Raw genomic sequence first — 23,990 nt, forward strand, 5'->3', positions numbered from 1 at the left:
AGGCTACAAGTGGAAAGAGTCAGCCAATTGCGCGTTGCACGTAACATTGGGCATTTGATAATAACACAAGCGTGATCCCTAAACAAGACCGCCAGTCGACGGTGTTTTGTTTTTATTATTCTGTCCTGCATTCACCGTCTCAATTCCGCCCCTAACTTATAAGTGATGACTGTTAATTATTTCTGCACTAGCCTATTCAAGTCAGGAAGGGATATCCTCAGGATACGGACTAATAGGTTGAAGACAGGTTTTTTTATTGGTGCTTGTGAACATTTCATCCTTTCAATGCGCCACGACCATGGCCACGCCACGACATGTCACAAAAGGCTGTGCAGTGAGTCCCGTGCACTGCACTGCACTGCTGTAACCCACCCCCTCCCCCACAGACAAACATTCATGTTCTGAAAAGTTCAACACGTTCTGAAAATTTTAGCCGCTTTGCATTAAGTTTTTGAGCAGACACTTGTCCACGGTGATGCAACATTGAAAGAGAAAAGCAGAGACTGCTCACAAATAACTGAATAAAGATTTCATTTAAAAAAAACACAGCATTTGTATGAAAATGTGCTGGGTGACCACACTGCCTATCCAGATGCACGTATAGCAACAATGAGAAAGAGATGGAGAGACGGAGAACGGAGAGCGATTAGCGGCGTATCTGTCAGTAACGTGCGCTGGGATTTATGGCTGGTGAGGCAACTTTTTCAATATCAGATTTTCAAATAAATAATTGCCAAATAGGCCTACCGACAAGTTCCATATGTCATAGCAGCTTTCTTAACATAAGGTAGGCCTACATATTTTGACATAAGCTTACTGCATTTCCGCAGAGAAAATGCTATTAGATCTCTCTCTCTCACACACACACACACACACACACACACACACACACACACACACACACACACACACACACACACACACACACAGGATTCAAACAGTGGTCTCACATATACCACACAGCACCAATCTGGACAGCAGAGCAGAGGAGAGGAGAGTAGTGGAGAGGAGAGAAGAGGAGAGGAGAGAAGGGGAGGGGAGAGGAGAGGAGGGTAGGTGAGGGGAGAGTAGTGGAGAGTGTAAGCTCCTTCACAGCCCACTGCTCTCACACACACACACACACACAGGATTCAAACAGTGATCTCACATAAACCACACAGCAGCAGCAATGTAGACTGAGCATCACGGCGGATGCTCAAGACACACAGGATTCAAAACATGGTGTCATATAGACCACTGAGCACCACGGCGAACAAACCGGTGTGATAGCTTTCGTGATACGAACTGGATTCTCGTGCAAATGTAGGCCTACATCTACTTGTACGAGGCTACAGCAAGCGATGTGGGACAAAGGTGTGGCAGGAAGCGAATGTCAACGTAAACAGATATTACACACGCTTCGATATGGTCACCAAATATTTTGGGACTGTCATTTCTGTTATGCCTACACCTTGGAATTAAATCAGAGTCTTGTAGTTACACGGGTATATTTGATTTACCTCAACGGTACCCTGTACTCAAAACAGTTTACAAAAAGTTACCGGGCACATGAGAATCCGGTGCCCATCACAAAAGCTACCACACTGGACAAGAATCACGGCGGATTCTCTCCGTGACACATAGGAAATTGGTCCTACCTGAACTCGTGCATCAGGTCCATGCGCCGCTCTTTTCCTTCACTTTGCCGTTGTGCATGCTAACGTTACTTTAGCCGGTGCTGTTCATCCAAAGCCCCAAACGTCGCCCCAAACGTCCAAAGCAATTTGGCATTGAATATGAGTAGCCGCGAGGATTTGTGTTTCGTGAGGCTCCTTAGTCCTTAGTAAATTGTTAAGTCGTAAAATCCCATGCGAATGGTCTTCCACACATTCTCGCCGGTTGCAAACAAGACACAGGGGAAACAACAATATTTTCTGCAGTGTTGTACCACTCACTTTGAAATGATCGGGTAGTTATTCTGACCGGTCACCTGAGTAGAAAACCCTTCAGCTCTGTCGGTCCTCTTTTCTTTATCACATATTTTCCCCTTGGAAATCCAACTTTGAGAATGCTCTTAGTTTCCTTATGAAATCCACTTGTAGCAGTCAACGTGAACAAGCTAGCCAACAACACCGACTGACTGTATTGTGAACTTCAGATTCGCTATGACGTAACTGTCCAGCAAGACTCAACACCAGAAGGAGTCTGCGGCCAGGCTACTGCTCGCCTCACCATTGTATATTTCAGTGGGCGTTATGTCAAAGCGTCCAGAGTAAAGAAATGATAATCACACGTAGAAAATATTTAAAAAATATCAGGAAATGAGGGCACACCATACATACTTCTATTAAGTGTATAAAAACGTTTAATACAATATTACCAGGTTGCATTCACAGAACGAGCAACAATGCGCATGCGCGCAACTTTGTTAACGAGGGATTGCGCAATCCGGGGTGAGGCCAGTTCAGAGTTGCCCCAAATTCAGCGTATTCGGAGCAATTTGACATGAAATGGGCAAATATTACGATTTTGGCCACGGAAATGATTGAAAATGAGTGAAACTGTTTAAATACTGCTCAAATGGTAGTTATGGTGCAGATGCTCGAAAACAATAGCTGTTATTGTTACTATTATTCACATTAACTGCATCTCATCATTCTCATCTGGAGCTGGTGAGGCCGTGCCTCCCCTGCCGTATTGGAGTGCACGTGCCTGGTATGTGTGTGCGTGTGTTTGCGCATGCGTGTGTGTGTGTGTGTCGGGTAAGATTTGAAGTGAAAAAAAAAAACGGTCCGGGGGGACGGGTGGTGATGGCACGCTTGATGTAGGCTATACCCCTGCACGCACGCGGACACACGGGGTCGGGACATTCACCACCACAATACCATGAGCAAATGACTGAGTGCGGCTAAATATGCCTGTTGCATAGCGTAGCCTAATTATTCACACATCACGTCAAGTCACAAATTAGTAGTCTCTTGCAGTTGACCTATGCCAAATTAACGTCCTCCCTGTAAGGCTGCACTAATTCAAACAGGTAGAGAAGTCGGCTTAGCCTATAGCCAAAGTCTATAAAATGTAGCCTATTTTTGTAATTTCCAATTATCTAGGCTATGTTGACGATAACGATTTGTTGTGCTACGACGGTACTCAAGACAAGTTGGATCATAGTCATCTCATGTGCTCCCATTAAAAAACGGCTGGGGTGTTACACCGGGAAGACCGCCGTCTTCTCTTTGCTGCCTAAATTGTAACAGTTTAAATGCCTCATCTCCAAGCAGCACAATCAAAACTATTGGCTATCTAGCTTGTGAGTTTGGCTGGTATCCAACAAGACGAGTCAATTGGCATTAGGTCTTGCGAAGAGTGGAAAGAGTTACGTTACAGGCTACGTCGCGTGTGTGTGTGGGCGAGAGAGGGAGAGAGAGAGCGAGAGAAAGAGGCGCTTCCCCGCAGAAAGGGCATAGCGATGTCTCCAAATATTAGACAAATGCAGCTTATTTTACTTAAGTAGTCATCAGGGAAGTATTTTGCTTAAAAGCAACGCCGACCTGGACTCCGTTTCTCGATTCTTGTCGTTGCTAACCGTCTTAAGTCGGTCTTGAGTTGGTCGTAAGTTGCTCTTGAGTTGGTCTTAAGTTGCTCTTGAGTTGATCTTAAGTTGGTCTTCAGTTGGTCTTTAGACGCAAGACCGACCGAAGTCGCGACCAACCTTTGGACGTACGTACGTACGTTCTCAGACACGAGGAAGTCTTCGGAAATGCTTGGAGTGTCTCGCCTCAGCTCGGCTGCATTGGTCGCAATCAAAGTAGTGACGGCGTCATGATTCACGTGGCTGTCAGATACAATAATTACAACGCTATCAAAGTCCACAAATCTTTGTCAACACAACCGTGCCCTCAAAACCATCCCTATTCGACAGCAGAAACCAAATAATGCATTACATGTCACAATGTCTTATATTTTATTCCGGTTTTGCTAAATCAATTTACGATAAGTCTTCAGTAACTTCTCTCAGAAACCGGTGGTTGGTGGATGAGTGGTTGTCATGCCTTGCCGGAGGGTAATAGCAATGATTCTAGACCCGAAGGGATAAATGTATGCATGGACTTTTAAATCTCTAACATCCATAATATTCTCCTCTGAGTCCGCTTGAGTTCTAATTTTCACAATATGTTGTCGCAGTGGGAAACAAATACCCATGCGCGCACAACGTGGTCGGATTGCGCACACATTGTGAACATTTCTACTATGTCATTGTTGTCTATAGACTACGCTACACGAACTCCAACCCACGTACATCGCAACCCTGGACAAAATGCAGCTTTATGAAATAATGGGAGGATAGCCTACTCTGAAAGGCATGCGAGATCACATTGGGATCATTTTACTTTGCACATTTAGCCTACTTTACGCGGCCACCTGGTTACTCTGCGGGAGGCAGAGGGTTGAGAATATGGACACACACACACACGCGCACACACACACACACACACTTGTCGCGCTGTCTTTGGGTCTCTGTTGTGGGTCAAATATATGTCTAACCGTTGTTACCCATATCTCTAACTTGAAGTGACTCAAGGCGCTTGCTGGAGAAAGCTCAGTCTTACTGTAGTTGATCAGATGTAGGCTATTTTTTTAAGCTTAAACTCTGTAAACCCCAAGGGATGCCTTCGGGCTGGCCTCTGACACTGCCAACACCCGAACGCATGTAGAAGAACTCTTAAGTGCGAGACAACAGCGAGGTCCTTCCCCACGCAGAGTGGACAGTTCAATGATGTTTGAAATGATAACTGAAAGGAATCGATCATTCTAAAATATATATTTGGTTGTTTATGTCGTCTTCCTGCCTGCACGCCCTTACGCGCAAAATAGGCTACAAGAAAAATAATTGCCATTATGACCTTTACGCGTAAAGATGTGCAGGAAGGGATGATGCACGGAGGGTCCGTCAAACACAGTACACATGACATCTCCATGAAAGTCGTTAAATACTTGTCAACGCAATCATGTCACCGAAATCCATCCCCAATAACCAAATGTCAGTCTACATATCACTGTAGCTTAATCACTCCAAATAACTACACAGAAATGGCCGGTGAAAGCGTGATGGCATGTATACTATCCTATTTCTCACTTGCTGGTGGTAACTGGTAACATATCCATTTCGGCTGAATTTTAAATTAAGCGCAGGTGCCTTATCTGCACAACAGTATATCCACTTCCACTCATCTCTCTCTCTCTCTCTCTCTCTCCTGTCTCTCTCTCTCCTCTCTCCTCTCTCTCTCTCTTTCTTTCTTTCTCTCTTTCTCTCTTTCTCTCTCAGGGGTGATAGCAGTCCGGCGCCGCGCCGGAAATCCGGCGTAGCGTGGCTGTAGAAAAAAATAAAATAATAATTTCCCCAATATTAATAAAATAATAAACTATCGCGTAGGCCTTCATTAATGTATGGTGAAAATAAATGAGCGCGCAACAGCCTGTTGTAAGAGACGCGAAAGGAACCCAAATGAGCAGCAGCCCATAATTGTATCATCCCGTCATCTTACTGAAAAATGTATCAATTTGTTACGTCTTGCTCTTGAGTCACTCACCACATCACTGGCGGCAGTCTTCTAGTTCTAGTGAAAGGAGAAGTAGATTGGCTGTCAGTATGCACAGTAAAGAGAGTTCTAGGCCCCTACTGGTTACCCTTCTCAGATATTTTCACTGTCGACGGAGGCAAATCCAAAAATGGCATCTCGTTATACTGAAGAAACGGAAGAAAGTACTATAGGCCAAGTCTAGACCATTTGGATTCCGATAAAAAATAGCAACTATTGTTAGCACAAATCCACATGGCTTGCTAGTTGTGATGGGTGTGTTGAACCGTGTGGATGTCAGTGGAATACTAGTGAAATTCTGTGATCAAGAAAACGTTTGAAGGTAAGGCCATTTAGTTATTAATTTGCCCACTGTGGCATGTTGGCTTGGGCCCGAATGATTTTGCCTTGCGCAGGTTACTCCAAAAACCTGACCATAAACGGCTTATTGATGCGCATAAACGGGCTCAGTGAGAGTATATGTTTGAAATAGGTTCGTCTATTTTCCTCATTTATGTGCGCTAAATGACTGCGCAATGTTGACAAACTTTGATGGAGATGGACGTTCTTTCAAAAAAAGTCTGTATGCTCAAAACGGTAGGCTATGCTATGCCCGTCATGATACTTTTTTTCTAGGTGTAGTGCGTAAATGTGGTCTGCATTGGAATAGCGGCTACCATTGCGACATGTCCAAATGACAATGGAATGCTTGGATCGCTAATGTTTGGCAAGCCTAGTTAGCCTACACCTCTTGTAGGCTAGTGTGAGCTGAGTTCGTAGATTTTGGTCTACTGTTGATTGAGGGATGGTGTTTTGCGTCATTCCTGACAAACCACGTGTCAAACTGATTTCAGGGAGATGTTTATATTAGTTATGCTGACTAAACCAACGCGCTCTGTGAAAACCCCCAAACAGCCTCGCACAGGTTCACACAGCCTTTCTCTCTCGCGCGCTCCCTGTCGTAGCCCTTCTGCGTAATCGAATCCAGTTATTCCACGCACGATGCACAGGTTGTATTGTCTGCACGCTCTGGGGCTACTTAATCCCTACTCTCGGGCAGGGGGCAATTATCAATATCAGACTCTCATGAACTTCAAATACTTGGCTTGCGTTCATGTGGCCACCACGGTGTCACCTAGACATGCAGTGAATGTTCATCTTATCTTCACGCCCTGTGCTATTTTCATGTAGCTTAATTCGGTCCTGTCTTTGTTTTTGTTGCTTTCTGTTATCTTTTCAACTCGTACATTGTAATGGGCGTGTGTACACGCGAGTGATTTTCATGTATTTTAATTGACTACAACCCAATGCGAAAGTCGCGCAGTAGTCACACAGGCTATATATACTGTCCTGTCCGTAATAACCACTGGTTCTGTCATCCGTGGAGTCGAAATATGCGATGTGAACGTGGGCCTGCATGTAGCCAATCATGCGCTTGTGCCCTAAATATCATGTACCGGTAATTAAAGGGCGTTTCCCTACAACGGAAAGGCAGGGGTTATAGCACAGCCCTTAAACAATCTGTGGTTATAGGTAGACCATGGGGCCACGAGTAGGCTATCTAAACGTATGTCCAGTAGCCTATACAAGTTATATGAGCAATGTCCCAATGAAAATGAAACTTATCAGCTTGCAGCAAATGTCATGTCATTTAAAAGTATTGCTCAATTAATTGGTAATCACCTCCTCTATTTTGGACAGAGTGTAGTTACTGTACTTTGGAGTAGTATTGCCTCCTACTGACCTGTCTTGGTATGGCTGCTACATATGTAGCTTTCAGTTAATTCAATGTGGTAAAATATGCACCATGTTTTCAGAAATGCATTCTGGTGTTGAAATGTTGCATTGGTTCAATACCCACCTCAATAACTTTAGTGCAACATCACAAGCCTAGAATGCATTTCTAACTGCATACGTTGGTATTCGTTTTTACAGCTAGAATTGAACGTGGTGGTCAGTTTCTTTCAGCCAAGTGCTGTAGCCTACCAACAGGGAAATGATCTGTGTTTTCGTGAATAACACTATAGAAATAATGCAAAAATGAAAACATTATCTTAAATGTTTGAATAATGTGTTTGAATAATAATAAGGCCTACATTACGTCTCATATGCAGTATGTCCCGTCGTCCCCCGGCCCCCCCCTCCCCGACCAGGAAAAAAGTTCAGGCTCAGGATTTTTTTTCACTATCACCCCTGTATATGTGCGTTTGTGTGTGTGTGTGTGTGTGTGTGTGTGTGTGTGTGTGTGTGTGTGTGTGTGTGTGCGCGCGCGCGCGCGCATCCAGGCTGAATTCGGGCATATTCGCAACTCTCTGCCTCCTCTCCCTCGTGCGCAGTGACAGTGGACCGTGTGGCTGACGCCATTGCGAAGTTATTTGGCGCGATTTTATTGTGCAGTGATATGTACAGCGACATTTGGTTATTGGGGTGGATTTTGGGGGCATGATTGTCTTCACAGGTATTTAACGACGTTCATAATGTCATGTGTAGCCTACTGTGTTTGACGCACCTTTCAATCTTCCTGCACATCTTCAGGCACAATGCTCTTAATGGCAATTATTTTTCTTGTGGCCTACGTTGGACGTAAGGACTTGCTGGCAGGAAGACGGCATACACAACCAAATATATTTAAAATTGTCTAATCATTGGACATTTTGTGTGGTAAAAGTTAGACGCTTGTGCACTTGGTGGCAGTAATCAATCACTGTCACTTGAACTCTGCCTGAACCTGCCCCAAGACGCTGAAATGTCAGGAGCAAGACCAACTTAAGAACAACTTAAGAACAACTTAAGACCAACTCAAGACCAAGCCGGAAGACTGTCTTACGAGCGACTTAAGACCTTGGTTACAACGTTGGTCTTAAGAACGAACAAAATGGCTAACGTCGTTAGCAAAGGCACTGTCGAGAAATGACCCCCAGATTGGTTCATATTGCTCTAGCAGTGCGTGTCATTTACATCTTGCCAGCCTATGTTCTTAAATAAATCTCTAACTTATAGCGATTCCAAACTTGTCCCCCACCCATCGCACAACGTGAAAGTTGAAATGTGTGTAGCCTATGCTTAAATACTGCCTAAACTGTAACAGTTTAAATGCGTCCTCTCCAAACAGCACAATCGAAACTATTGGCTGTCTAGCTTGCGAGTTTGGCTGGTATCCAAAAAGACGAGTCAATTGGCATTAAGGTCTTGCGAAGAGAGCAAAGAGTTACGTTGTGTGTGTGTGGGCGAGAGAGGGAGAGAGAGAGAGGCGCTTTCCCGCAGAAAGAGCAAGGCCCAAGTATAGCGAGCGCTCCCAAGTGCCACCTGGCGGTTGTTTGGGTACATTGCAGCTAGGCCCGGTACGTACCGAGGTAGATGACGTGGCATTACCTCGGCAAAGGGTGTGCATTGTAGGGGGACCATCTGTACATCATTCAAGAAAACCATTCAAGAAACTATTGTTTTCTCCACGGAGGGGGTGCATCAGTGAAGCACAAGGCCATAAGCACTGCTTTGAGGTCAGGAGTGAGAATGGACTGTACGGCTAAGCTCTGTAGTCACATCAGCACACATGTGGGTCATTTCCACTGCACATATTTTCCCGGTACAGCTCAACTCAGCCGCCAACATTTTGCATTTCGACTTGCGCTCAACTCAGCTCTAAAGCCAGCTGGCTGGCTGAAGTGAGCTGAACAGTATGTTGACAACCAGCCCACTGATTGGTCAAGAGGCGTGACCTCACCCCCCATGTCTTCACGCCGGGACTTTAAAAAAGGCACCATAACAAACTACGGATGTAGGCAGAAAGAGTAAAACGATTGCAGTTGCGAGTTGCTTTCTCCGACAAAGTATAGTCTTGTCGTTTTGTCCACATTCCTATTTCCACTTCTTTTGTATTACTATATCTGTTATTAAAATATAAATCAGCTCTACTGGTGAGTCTCCATGGACATATATTTGATAAGTTAGGCTATTTAATAGGCTAACCAACGTTGATGTTGAAATGTTTATTTAGAAAATAGTGATTTATAAATGAATAAAATTGTGGAGATAATAAAATAATAAAAGTGGAGTTTCTGCCCGAGAGTGACATGTAGCCTGCTATGTTCCCCAACATTGTTAATCCTCATTGTCAATGAAAACACAAGAATAGCACATTGCACCTGAATTTTGTAGACTATTCTTTATTAGTATGCTTGCCATGCGGCAAGTATGGGGCGCCGTTTGTAAAGCTGACTGTGCTGAAAATTTCAGCAACATTTTGTCACATTTAGCTGAAATTCCATCAACATTTTGTCACATTTAGCTTAAAACAGTGTTTTAAAAGCGGTGTGAATTTTTCAGACTCCCCTTTTTTCACATTTAGAACAATGAATGTTAAATCTAAATAATGTATCTAAATGTTAAAGGGACACTGTGCAGGAAATGGTCAAAAAAGGTACTGCAACTATGCTGCTCATTGAAACTGGGCTGCCTATTGCCAAATTTGATCTTTACATGAAAGTCTACTAAGTAATAAACAAATATTTTCTAGTGTGGTCCAAGTACAGTCATTTACGCAGCTAAAAATGGCTATTTTTGGAAATTCAAAATGGCGGACAATGGAGAAGATCCCCCTTTTCAGTTATGAAAAGTGCAATTTTTTCCAGTCATATGCATTCCTAGAATTTGATGGTGGTTCATGAAAAAGGTAACATTAGTGAATGGGCAGTTCTGGAATTTCCAATTCTGGAAATAAACAACTAAAAGTCTCACACAGTGTCCCTTTAAATATAAATCTAAATAATATATAAAAATGTTCAATCTAAATGTCAAATCTAAATAATAAATCTAAATCTAAATGTTAAATATAAATCTTACATCTAAATGTTAAATCTAAATATTGAATCTAGATGTTAAATCTAAATGTTAAATCTGAATGTTATATCTAAATGTTAAATCTAAATGTAAATGTTAAATCTAAGTATTACATCTAAATGTTAAATCTGAATCTAAATAATATATCTAAATGTTAAATCTAAATGTCAAATCTAAATAATAAATCTAAATTTAAATGTTAAATATAAACTTAAATCTAAATGTGGAATTTAAATCTAAATGTTAAATCTAAACCTGAATGTTAAATCTAAATATTAAATCTAAATGTCGAATCTAAATGTTAAATATAAATATTTAGATTTAACATTTAGATTTAACATTTAGATTAAACATTTTTGTGTTTGTAACTTAACTTGTCTAAATGTTAAATCTAAATGTTAAATCTAAATCTAAATATTTAGATGTAAGATATAGATTTAACATTTAGGCTTAGATTTAACATTTAGATGTAACATTTAGATTTAGATTTCACATTTAGATTTAAGTTTATATAAACATTTAGATTTATTATTTAGATGTAACATTTAGATATAGGCCTATTATTTAGATTTAGATTTAGATTCAACATTTAGATTTATTATTTAGATTTAACATTTAGATATAGGCCTATTATTTAGATTTAGATTTAGATTCAACATTAAGATTTAACATTTAGATTTAACATTTAGGTATAACTTTTAGATTTAACATTTAGATTTAGATTTAGCATTTAGATTAAGCATTTAGATTGAATATTTAGATTTAACATTTAGATTAAGCATTTAGATTGAATATTTAGATTTAGATTTATATTTAATATTTACATTTAGATGTATTATTTAGATTTGACATTTAGATTTAACATTTTTATATATTATTTGCATTTATATTTAACATTTGGATACATTATTTAGATTTAACATTTATTGTTCTAAATGTGTAAAAAGGGCAGTCTGAAAAATTCACACCATTTTTATAACACTGTTTTAAGATAAATGTGACAAAATGTTGCTGAAATTTTCAGCACAGTCAGCTTTACAAACGGCGCCCCATAGGCAAGCCTACTATTGTTATTCGACCCATTTCCCCTTTTTATTATTATTAATTTTCTCCTTCCGTCTACAATCCATTCGTTTTGAAGAACCGCTCAAGGTAGAAAATCCGTTCAAATACCGAAACGTTCGGCTTGATAAGACGACCAGGTTTTGTATTTTTCACACGGGTACCTCAAACTCTCTAGCGCCACCAGCAGGTCAAAGTTGCAAGTACATTACATGCTCTAACTTTTGAACCGTTCGTTCCGGTATCCCTGGAATCCTTGGGCCAAGCCGAATCCAATGCACCCTATGACGTCATTTTCCGCCTGGAAAGTTTTTCCGCCATTTTGAATTTTGCGAAAATCAATAAAAATGACGCCCCGCCCACAAATTTTAACCGATCGTCACGAAAATTCGAAGAGGGCATCTTTAGGCTAAGATACATCTACCCTAAAGGTCCTGGAACGATTGATCAAACCGTCTTTAAACAGGAGCCAATCAAAGTTGGCGGCGAAGACGCCAAACAGGAAGTGAGCTCATATCTCGGCAACGGTTACTTGTATCAGAACCCAACTTTATATACATCATCAAGACTATCCCCAGAGGGAACATAACAATTTTCGTGTAATTGCGCCACTAGGGGGCGCTACAATAAGCTAAAATGTGTTTTTGGCCATATTGGCCTGTATTGACATCAATTCATCAAACGCTTGGTATCGCTGAAATCCTTGGGTCAAGCCGAATCCAACGCATACTATGATGTCATATTTACAATCAGGAATTTCCCGCCATTTTGACATATGCAAAAATCAATAAAAATGAAGCTCCGCCCACAATTTTTGTCTTTTCGTCTTACAACTTTTATCAGACCACCAATGGACTATTCTGCACCTATGTTGAAATTTACAGAGCAATAGCTGAAAGCATCGGCGCACAGCAGCCAATCAAAATTGACAACAAAGGCAAACGTACCGTCAAAACAGGAAGTTAGCTCATATCTCAGCAACGCCTTGACAGATCTTAACGAAATTTCCCACATATGATCTCCAGTACACCCAGAGGGTACCTACCGAATTCAGTGCAATAGGGCCACTGGGGGGCGCTACAGTTAGTGAAAATGTGTTTTTGCCAATATGATACATACCAAACAGGAAGTTAGCTCATGTACAGATGGTTAGCTGTATGTTGTGTATGCATGAAGGGCAGCATATGCATGAAGGGCAATTCATGCTTGAAAGGCAAGGCGTGCATGAAGGGCAACGAATGCAAGACGGGCAAGCATACTCCAGCATTTTCTGTGAGGAAATGCAATCTAGTTTTCTCTTTGTTATATTTTCTTTTTTTTAACTTAAGTTTTACACCATGTAAGAAAGTGATGATAGTGAGTATAAAACATTCTAACTTGTAACTTTCTTGCCAGCAACAAGTTGCCCCATTCCAATCAGTCTGTTAATCAGCGACTCTCCTCACCTGAATACTATGGGCTGATATGCCTTGATTCAATTATTGCCTACACTTGTCAAATACCTGATTACTGCAGTCACATGGTACGCTGTACCACAGACAGGGTACTTCAGTGATGTTGTGGGATGGGGAGGGGGGAAACCAGCAGAGCCGGCGCGCCCACTACGCTCTCAGTGTAAGGCCCGCGATCGTCACTGACGTTGACAGTTTAAAAAAAAACGCGAACTGATTTCATTGTTTATTATTGATTCCGTCACACAAAACGTGAAACGTCCAACATGAAACGACATTTTCCCTGCGGAAACGACAAAAAGAAAAAGAAAATTCATGACAATGAGCGACGAGAACAGCAGTCAGGTGGGCAACGTAACTCCTCTGTTATGCTTCCACTCATTGTGATCCTTCTTCTGTGGCTAATTTCGTATGGAGCAGAAGTGTCAATGGGCGTTTGTATTGCACAACAATGCCGAGTTAAAAAGTGCCCAGGTCTTCGATACAGTCACATGTTGTAAAAAGGGGGATTAACGTTTTACTGTTGTTTTAAAAGGTAGAAGTTGTTGAGAACCACAAGCTGAGTAGCGTTTCGTTTAGCTTGCGCAATTAGTTCAACTGAATCAACAGGTAGCCTAGGCTAGAGAGAATGTGAGAGGAAAGGGTGGTGTTGTCAACGTTTTACTGTTGTTTCGAAAGGTGTACTAGTTGAATCATATTCTGACGAGTCGTTTGTTTAGCCGATGAAACGAAGGAGGGAGTGAGAGAGAAGCGGTGCCCTTTCTGTGTGTGTGTGTGTGAGTTTGCGCGCGCGCTGTTGTATGCATGGCTGCCTCTCGATTGTTTAGAAACTAATATCAACATACACAGACATTGGTTTTGGTTTTGACAGGCGCTTAAGATTTTTGATAAGACATCCGTGCAGTCTAAGCAATGGAGGAGGAGGGAGTGTGAGAGAGAAGGAGTGCCCTGCGTGTGTGTGTGTGTGGGTGATAACCATACTCATGAACGGCCATCCGGGGATTTTGCTCTTAAATTTGCGTTACGCCCCTTTATGGGTGAAAAACCAAATGTCTCATTGACTTGCATGCTACATCGGCTAACCTAAATGAACACACACAGCACGAAAAGGGGGATTTGTGACAATGAACTCGTCCCTAATCGTCCACGGAATTGCCTAACTTTCGTCTGATTTTGAGCGCTTGAGAGAATGCGAAACTAATAGTTTTGATGACGAGTAAATCGCCCGGAAGCGAATCAGAGCCGCGGACAGGTCTCACAGCAGGGTGTTAATGGCCCAACGATTACCACATGAAAGGCAATGACAGCCAGCCCGGAACGTGGACTAGCCTTGCTCTTATTGGACGAAAAAGACACGTGACTCAAAGTAAAAGAGCTGTGCTACTGGTTAGCAGGGTCGGCAGCTACGACCTTCTATTGGTCACGTTGGATTAATTTATGCAGACCGTATACAGTAGGTCCGTATAATTATGCAAAAATTATTATTACTAATATACCTAGGTTGATTTTACTTTGTATATTCACATCATTATATTCACATCATTATAGGCTGCACTGTGGTCTACAGAATATTTTGCAGTAATTCTATGAAGCATATAAATGCTTTTTCGCAAACCTCAAAGGTGCAGCAATATTTTTTTGGAGAGAAACCCCATTAATTTTAGATTGTCAGAATGAATCCCATTTTTAGCTATTCTTGGTTACATCTCCTCCTCTGAGTATGGTGGCGGGAGCATCATTATATGCGGCTACCTTGTGATATTTTACAGAAAAAAACGTGAGGAAGTCTGTCACACAGTTGAAGCACACAAGAGTCTGGGTCCTGAAATGTGACAACAACCCATACTTTAGAAGCAAATCGACTTTAGAATGGCTTCATAATAATGAAATACACATTCTGAAATAGCCCAGTCAAAGCCCTGACAAAAAACAATTGAGATTATATGGCATGAAGTCAAGAAAGCTATGCACTCCAGACCTCCCACAAACCTTGCTGACGAGAGGCAGTTCTCTAAAGAAGAGGGAGACAAGATACAAACAGATTGTTTTGTTAATCTGATCTGCAACTACAGGACAAGTCCAGTTGATGATATTGCAACTAACTGAGGGTTAAAACCTACTTAATGCAAGGGTGTACTTACTTATGCCCAGCTCTCCTGTGAATGTTATGGCCTTATGACCAATAAAAATATGATAACATGTAAATGTTTGGGTGGAATTAATTAAAGCAGACTCTGATTGTTCCTTCTTGAGATTTCCAGGAAGATCAGACCATGTTTTATGATCAATTTTGACAGAAATGTAAGAAATTTCAAAGGGTGTACAAACTTTTTCCTGGGACTGTATGTTCCCCGCTGCATCCAAGTAGACTGCTGCCACATTGCTAAGAGCAGGTTGTTGTTACACCTCTGACAGGTTAGGTGTAAGGATAGTTTTAGTCAGGGCACATACAAAAATGAATTTGAGTAAAAGCTGTCAATTCATAGTAAATGCGTGGTAAATATGAAAGTAAGAGGAAAAATAGTACAGGTACTGCATTTTAATACAGACTATACAGGTATGTACAACATTATAAACATTGCTGTTGATTTCATGTTCTTCAGCCGCCAATCATGCCAGCAGGGTCTACTGAAGGTCTCTGGTCACTGTGTCCTCGTCATACTGCAACAGGCACTCAGTCTCACTTCTGGGAGCTGTAGAAACAACAAATAAATAAATACTTCGCCATGCACCTCATATTGACATAGCAAATATATCAATATATCAATAAGCAAGTCATATTGAGCCCAACAGGGATAATCTTACACTATTTCAGTCTTCTATGGTCTCATGCACTATGTCTCCCTGCCAGGATCTGTAGGATGTAAGAAAATAAATCAAAACATAGCAATGCACAGCATTGACAACTTATCTATAAAGTAGCACAAGTCATATTGCCAATGTAGGCCAGGGGTGGGGAACCTATGTCTTGAGGGCTGTTTGCGACCCTTGAGGCCGTTTTATCTGGCCCCCGATATAATTTTAATGTTATTCAGCTTCACATGAAATATGACATATTTTGTAAAGGAATCTTAGAAAATACATTTGCAATACAATTAAGTTATATTCAGGGAAGCTGAAGAAGGTGGTGTTTGTTTAAATGTGGCTGCCTTCAATATAGGTCTAAAGTGAAGGGGAAAATCCTGGTTTGTGTTCATAGTACGGCCCTTGGAGGACTTTTACGGCCCCTCGGATGAATTTGAATTGGCCCTTCGAATGAGAAAGGTTCCCCACCACTGACGTAGGCTATAGGTTAAGCTTACCCTCTTTCACTCCTCTGTGGAGAGACTGCTTATTTCGGGTTGGCTTCCAGATGCGTCTGCAGCACAGCACACAGGATTGCAGGACACAGCATCCTGCAGGACACTACAAAAAAAAAAAGGGGGAATGAATAAATGATCTGACCAGTTATGGGCAGTCATGGGTGAGCGGTTAGGGCGTCAGACTTGCATCCCAGAGGTTGCCAGTTCGACTCCCGACCCGCCAGGTTGGTGGGGGGAGTAATCAACCAGTGCTCTCCCCCATCCTCCTCCATGACTGAGGTACCCTGAGCATGGTACCGTCCCACCGCACTGCTCCCCATGGGGCGCCACTGAGGGCTGCCCCCTTGCACGGGTGAGGCAAAAATGCAATTTCGTTGTGTGCAGTGTGCAGTGTTCACTTGTGTGCTGTGTCACAATGACAGTGGGAGTTGGAGTATCCCAATGAGCTTTCACTTTCACTTTTTTAAACAAATGAAAATTGATGTGCCAGAAATGTGGTAAAAGTAACCTTGGGTCCAAATCATCTAGGCATAGGGTGTGTGTGTGTGTGTGTGTGTGTGTGTGTGTGTGTGTGTGTGTGTGTGTGTGGTAAATCCAGTGTTCACATTATTCAGATATGAGAATTAATTCATTCATTTTAACTGATATCAGTACATACCCATATCAGTGCCATTTCACCCTGCCAAGACACTGGACCTGGGTCTATTGGAGCCGTTTGCTCAAGGCGTCCTCGTCATACTGCAGCAGGCACTCTGTTGTTTCTATAGTTCCTAGAAGCGAGACAAATAAATAAATACTTCGCCATACACCTCATATTGACATAGCAAATATGTCAATAAGCAAGACCTATTGAGCCCAACAGGGATAATCTTACACTATATCAGTGTTCTGTGGTCTCTTGTAAGATTGGCCCATCACCATCCTGCAGGACACTACCGTCTCCCTGCCAGGATCTGTAGGATGTAAGAAAATAAATCAAAACATAGCAATGCACAGCATTGACAACTTATCTATAAAGTAGCACAAGTCATATTGACAATGTAGGTCAGGGGTGGGGAACCTATGTGTCTAGGGCCGTTTGCGACCCTTGGGGCAGTTTTATCCAGCCCCCGATATATTTTTAATGCTATTCAGCTTCACATGAAATATGAAATATGTTGTAAAGGAATCTTAGAAAATACATTTGCAATACAATTAAGTTATATTCAGGGAACCTGAAGAAGGTGGTGTTTGTTTAAATGTGGCTGCCTTCAATATAGGCCTAAAGTGAAAGGGAAAATCCTGGTTTGTGTTCATAGTACGGCCCTTGGAGGACTTTTACGGCCCCTCGGATGAATTTGAAGTGGCCCTTCGAATGAGAAAAGTTCCCCAACCCTGACGTAGGCTATAGGTTAAGCTTACCCTCTTTCACTCTTCTGTGGTGAGACTGTGCCCATTTTGGGTTGACCTCCACACGCGTCTGTAGCACAGCACACAGGATTGCAGGACACAGCATCCTGCAGGACACTACAAAAAAACAAAGGGAACGAATAAATGACCTGTCCAGTTCTATAAAAAAGAATACCCTGAAAAAGAACACCCTGTTGTTTCTACAGCTTCTAGAAGCGAGACAAATAAATTAAATACTTCGCCATGCACCTCATATTGACATAGCAAATGTATCAATGAGCAAGTCATATTGGTCACAAAGAAGTTAATCTTACATTCTTTCAGTCTTCTATGGCGAGACTGCTCCTCATAAGAGCAGTTAGGCCTTCAAGTGACTCGTCTTCGCCATATTATGAGACAGCAGCCTGTGAAAACATGGTAAATAAAATAACCCATTAACCTTGGGTCCTAATATAATACATGGACATAAACTATCCTACATTATTTAGACAATGTCAGTAGACCTCCACATGAAACAATAAGAAAAAGTGAACATGCATCATTTCAATTTCTTGAAGAGGCCAGCTACACTTATTTGTGCAACAAGTGCTGTTTTGAGGACCCATACTTTTTAAGGACAGGTTGCAAATGCCAGGGTATTTCACATTGATGTCGGGGTGGCGTGCTCAACTTGACCACTCTGGTTGACATTGAGCTCGCGCTGATACATTGAGCTCTCGTTACTGAGAGCTGCCGCCAGAACTACTCACGGTTAGCTTTCATAATATAGAACGCAACAAGGAAGAATCGGTCGGTTTGCTGAAAGGGCAAGGTGTTTCAAAGTAGCATGGAACTAAATTATATCCCACCTTTGACTTGATTTCACGCAGGTGGGTCTTGGAACCCCTGTGTGACTGCCTAGGTTTCAGGATAGAGAAAGTAAAACAAAAATCATTGAGTAACATCGATGCGGGACAAATTGTAGCTTTTGTAGACTACGTCGCTACTTGAGGAAAAATAGCTACAGAGACGTTACTCGATACATAATAGTGACGCTACGACCAAGCTACTAGGACAGGGGTGCTCAGACTTTTTCAACATGTGAGCTACTTATTGAGATGGGTGTGTGGAAGTGATCTACTGGGGGTTCGGGGGAGAACATTTGAAAATACAGCTGTTAGAAATGCAATTTTAACACAATATGAAAATGTATTTGTAGGCCTATATAGGCCTACACATCAATAATAATGAAAGGTGAATCAGCGGTGAATAACAACCTCATACAGACCTTATTTAGGCCTACTGTAAATTATGCCTGTTTTTGATCACAAAGGGAGACCATAGTAGGCTATCAAGTTTATGATAAATGTAATTTTCATAAATGAACATAATATTAATGAAGTTATTGATGTGCCCTCTTGGTTTTTGGACAGATTTTATGTAATCCCCTTTTCACTTTAATATGAGTGCAGAGCTATTTTCTCCCTCCCTGAAGTGTTATTTCATGTGTGCATGCTTGCTGTCACCTATTTGAAGGGTTGTTGGTTTGGGATTTCGTGGAGGACTTTTTTAATGCCGCTGTGAGAAGTAGACAGAACAGCGGTTTGCGGGCGTTTTCACGTGGATATTGTCTTCGTGGACGTTACAGACATCCCTAGTTCCAAAAAATAAACAAGGAGACATCTACTGAATGGACCGAAAATCGCGCTCTCTGTCTAGCGGCCGCGCTGAACAGACCATTTGAAAAGACGCGCCTGCACTCAGGTTAAACAGGCACACATCATTCACTCTCCCCTCGCACGCGTGCCTATGAAATCTAATCGAAGTAGCCAACTCCACGCTCAAGTTGCATCTTGCCTGCACTTCTCAGAGCATTGTTTAAAAGGGGGGGAAATCAGGGGATTGCCGGTGTTCGGGCGGTTGTTTTCTTCTCTGGCTGTTGCTTTTGAACGGTGACGCTGCTGGCTACTAACTGAACATATAGCGCACGGTATCGGCAAACGTCTCGTGCCGTCCTATTTTTTTGTGCTCCGATGTTATGACTTGTGAAGAGTTTGAGTGTGGCGCTTGACAGTTATCCTCCTTATCTGAAGACGTCGTTGTGTTTATGGTAGGCTATACCATACAGTGTAGGGCAGTGTAGACGCCTGGAGTTAGCCTGTCAGATCCTGGGTATCCATAGGGAACTTTTTTTTTTTTTAAGTGTCCTCCTACGATCTACCAATACTGCCTCCGCTATCGACTGGTCGATCGCGATCGACCTATTGAGCACCCCTGGCCTAGGGAATGTAATTAAACTAGTCGCTTCGCTACTGCCCAGCACTGAAAACCAACATACCCAGACGGCACACCAGTCTTGCCAACGTCGCCTAGATGCATTTTTGCCGCTGTAAAATACATTAGCAATACGTCTAAGCGTTAGTTCATCAGCGAAATGCCGGGCAGACGTGAAAAATGAGCAGTGCCCAGCATCTAGTTGATGAGCTAACGCAATAGCATGCTAACGGTAGCCTTTGTCTATCTTTGGGCAGGGGAAAGGCAACTGAGAACGAGCAATGTCAAACAATTTACCATCAACAAGTATACTTGACATTTTCACTGTTTCACCATAGCATTTTGTCATTACGATGCTCGCAAGTCATCAGAATTTACTAGCGTACTAGCAGCAACTGGAGTAGTCACATTGAGGGGACTTGAGCTACCAGCTATGTAAACCGGCTGTGCTACAACCTAGCAATGGCGGATCTGTGTTCAGAGGAGCTATTCAATCGCTCTTGAGTACTGAAACTTTAAACCACAGTTGAGTAAAATGTACTTACATGTATGTGAAGCCCATTTTCCGTTGGTATGTGAGGAACTTTCCCCCCATATCGCCAAGAAACTTGTAGGAGTGAAACCACACAGACAGCGCGTGGTTCTGTTCAATCAGAAAGGTGTTGTTGGCCGCGGTTGATGGCTTCTTTGTGGCTTGTGTGTGGAATTCGCATTGTGCCAATTAGTTTTACTGCCACCTAAAGGCTTGGTGTAGAACTAATTTAACCAGAGACGGTCTATTTTCAACTTCCTTGAACAATCCTTGCTTTAGTTCAGAATACCATTTAAAAACCAGAGTGGCCAAGCACATTGATGTTTTTCCTCAAAAGCAGGGGTGAGGAACCTTTTTAATTCGAAGGGTCACTTCAAAATGTATGTCCAAGAAAGATCATTCAGATGATTCTATTTTGATAGCCTATTCTGTAGGTTCATTTAAATGTTTATAGCACCGATCGAATTGTTTGATCAACTTAATTTCTGAGCTTATAGTATCATAATAAAATGTACTGACAGCAAAGCTGTGGCTAGTAGAAAGGTTTAATGCAGGGGTGGGGAACCTTTTTCATTCGAGGGGCCACTTCAAATTCCTACCATGGTCATAAAATCCTCCGGGGGCCGTACTATGAACACAAATCAGGATTTCCCCATAAAATTTAGGCCTATATAGACACCTTTAGGCCTATATAGACATATAGACACCTTTAAAGGTAGACACTTTTAAAACAGTCCCCACCTTTTCTAGGTCCCCTGAATATAACTTAATTGCATTGGAAATGTAATTTCTAAGATTCCTTTAGGCCTGCAAATATGTCATAGGCCTATTTCATGTGAAGTTGCAAAACATTATAATGATATCAGGGGCCGGATAAAACGGCCTCAAGGGCCCTCGAGACATAGGTTCCCTACCACTGGTTTAATGGTTAGTGATTCTGAAAAACACCACTGGGCAGCGTGAAAAAACATATTACATTACATTACATTACATTACATTGCATTTGGCAGACGCTTTATAACCAAAGCGACTTTCAAAAGAGGACATAATCAAGCCAAAATCACAAGCAAATACAAAGTGCACAGGAGATATACAGAACAACAAGTGCAGTTGCAAAGAGGGGTTAGTTTTTTATTTTATTTATTTATTTATTTTTTATATAGAGAGTAAATAACGAGTACACAAACACACAAACTAAACATCATGTCAGGAGTCTGCCCTGGGGCAAGGCCAGTTCAAGCATTAGTCTAGTAGATTCTCTCGAAAGAGGAATGTCTTTAGTTGTTTCTTGAAGGCTGCAAGAGATGTGCTTAGTCTTGCTGCCTCTGGGAGACTGTTCCACCACTTGGGTACCACAACGGAGAACAATATTGACTGGGAGTACCTAGAGCGACTGGATGGCAGAGCCAGACGGCTTGTGCTGGATGAGCGCAGTTTTCTTCCAGTAACATAAGGCGTTAGTAGGTCCTTCAGATACGCTGGGGCCGTTCCTGTGATGGTTTTGTAGGCAAGGGTCAATGCCTTGTGCTTGATCCGGGCGGCGATCGGTAACCAGTGCAACTCAATAAATAGAGGAGTAACATACACACACACACACACACACACACACACACATTTTAGTAAAAGGCCAAAAAATGCCCTAGGGCCCCCAACAATCCCGTTGCCTAGGGACCCCAAAATCCTAGAAACAGGCCTGCCGACCCCCCACTCCCTCCCACCCACCTGACCTCACCCCACCCCACCCCACTTGAAATTGACTGGGGCAGCTCCCGACCTGATCACTGGCATTTACATATTAAAGGCTCTCCTAAGAAGGGGATGGGAGGGGGGCATGGGGGAGCCGCAAATGCTGTGGCTTGAGGTATGAGGCAATTTAAGGTGCAAAACTCATCCACAAATTCCTCTTTTCATGCAGTGACATTCCATGCTTCAGCCACGGCTGTTAGGCTATATTATTTGAGCAACCGGCGACACAACACGTTTTCGGCATGTTGCGCGTGAACAACGCTAGTCTACAGGTCTGTATCTTTCGTTTATTAAACCCCAACATCACCAATTGATTTGCATGGGTTGTTTTCCCCCACAAATGGGCGTAACGCACATGGAAAACGTCACGCCGTTCATGAGTATAGCAAGGGCAGGGGCGCGACTTGCTTGGATAGACTAATAGGCTAAATCCACACCTTTGGTGAATGACTGAAAATAATTTAGGCTATTTTACATATGAGTTTCTTATCATAGGCCTATTCATTCATTTTTTTTAAAAACGTTTTAGACCAGATTACTAAAGGCAAGCAACTAGGGGGCAGGCTATAAAATATGGTAATTTTCAATGCAAACAATTTGATGGAGCTAAATTAACTGAAGCCTTAGTTATATTTTACAGGTGCTATGCTTAAGTTTCTGACCAGCTCAGACTCCAGTCAGTCAGCCAGTGGAGGGCCAGCACAATGTTCAGGTAGTACACAGATGAGCCAGGTACACCTGCAGCTGATGAGGTAGTCGCATGTTCAGTACAGCCACCGTTGTCTACATGTTCACAATCTGTTATGACATTATTGGTGTTTTTGTCTCAAGAGCGCAGAAGGGGAGACTTTTTAAATTATGCTTGATTTGAGTCAAGTTTTGTGTCTGTGCTTTGCGTTTTGCCGGGAGGGGGGGGGTGCGCACACTTTATGGGGGCCCCTTGGCATATTTTTGCCTAGGGCCCCATGGAGGTCAGAACCGGCTCTGGGGACCAGTACCACAGTCAGGGTACCTCAGTGATGGTGTCAGGAAGATTTGACGTGATTTTTTTTACAGTGTGGCTCGCTATCTACAGGTATACCCTCGTAGGCAAAAATATGCCATGTGATTGTGCGAAGTCCACAATGCTGGTCAAACGAATGAAATCCCAATAATTATATTTAATATTAATCAAAGTTGTGCAGTGGGTTGTGGCAGTTAGGCTGTAAGCGAACCATTCAAATATACAAGGGGGTGCGCAGGAAAACAAAGTTTGAGAACCGCTGCTTAAGAAAAGCAGCTGAGCTGGATATCCTCAACAGTAACCCATGCCAGTGAGGGTACATTTCAATCATCAATATCATGTGTTCATCATTGGCTCACTTTATCTGCAGAAGTGCATGTGGAAACAGTGCAAAATAGAACAAGGAAAACTGAAAAAATGCTCTGCAAATGTTTTTCGCTGGTGTAGACACTTTTTAGCTTTCCATAATGTCAGATGGTCCCTTAGGTGCAGCCTTAGGTGCCACCTTCTTGGGGGCTGCACGTTTTCGAATGGAAAAGATTTGACAGCCCTGCTCAGCTCAACACAGCGCAACACAGCACAGCCGGGTTTAGGTGGAAAACTGGTAATGGTGACCAATGAAATACCTTACACACCCTGTGTAATATGATTGTCACTCTTTGAGTTTCTAAAAATAACAAATACACAAAAAAGTTTGTTGAGCGCTTCCTGGACTCTGAACTGGAGCGTACCTATGTTCCCCGGGTCCTATGTTCCCCTGTCTTTGTATGGGGCCGGGGAAGGGTTCTACGTTCCCCGAATTGTACGTTTCCAAGTTTTCAAATTGTGCCCTTCCCAAAACCATCCCTAAACCTG

General features: G+C 42.3%; 1 long non-coding RNA gene across 2 annotated transcripts; it reads right to left on the bottom strand.

Moving 5' to 3' along the window:
• Positions 1-17,056: 17,056 nt before the first annotated feature.
• On the bottom strand, positions 17,057-18,587 carry LOC134436514 (uncharacterized). Of its 2 annotated transcripts, none has more exons than XR_010032231.1 (3): positions 18,450-18,587; positions 17,614-18,005; positions 17,057-17,165 (listed from the first exon to the last, which is right to left on the bottom strand). It is a non-coding gene; the product is annotated as an uncharacterized LOC134436514 (long non-coding RNA). The 2 variants fall into 2 exon arrangements; XR_010032234.1 differs by lacking the exon at positions 17,057-17,165 and having other exon boundaries at positions 17,399-17,718; positions 17,916-18,005.
• Between the last annotated feature and the right edge of the window lie 5,403 nt (positions 18,588-23,990).

Source organism: Engraulis encrasicolus, chromosome 1, assembly GCF_034702125.1.
Source record: "Engraulis encrasicolus isolate BLACKSEA-1 chromosome 1, IST_EnEncr_1.0, whole genome shotgun sequence".
NCBI lineage: Eukaryota > Metazoa > Chordata > Actinopteri > Clupeiformes > Engraulidae > Engraulis > Engraulis encrasicolus.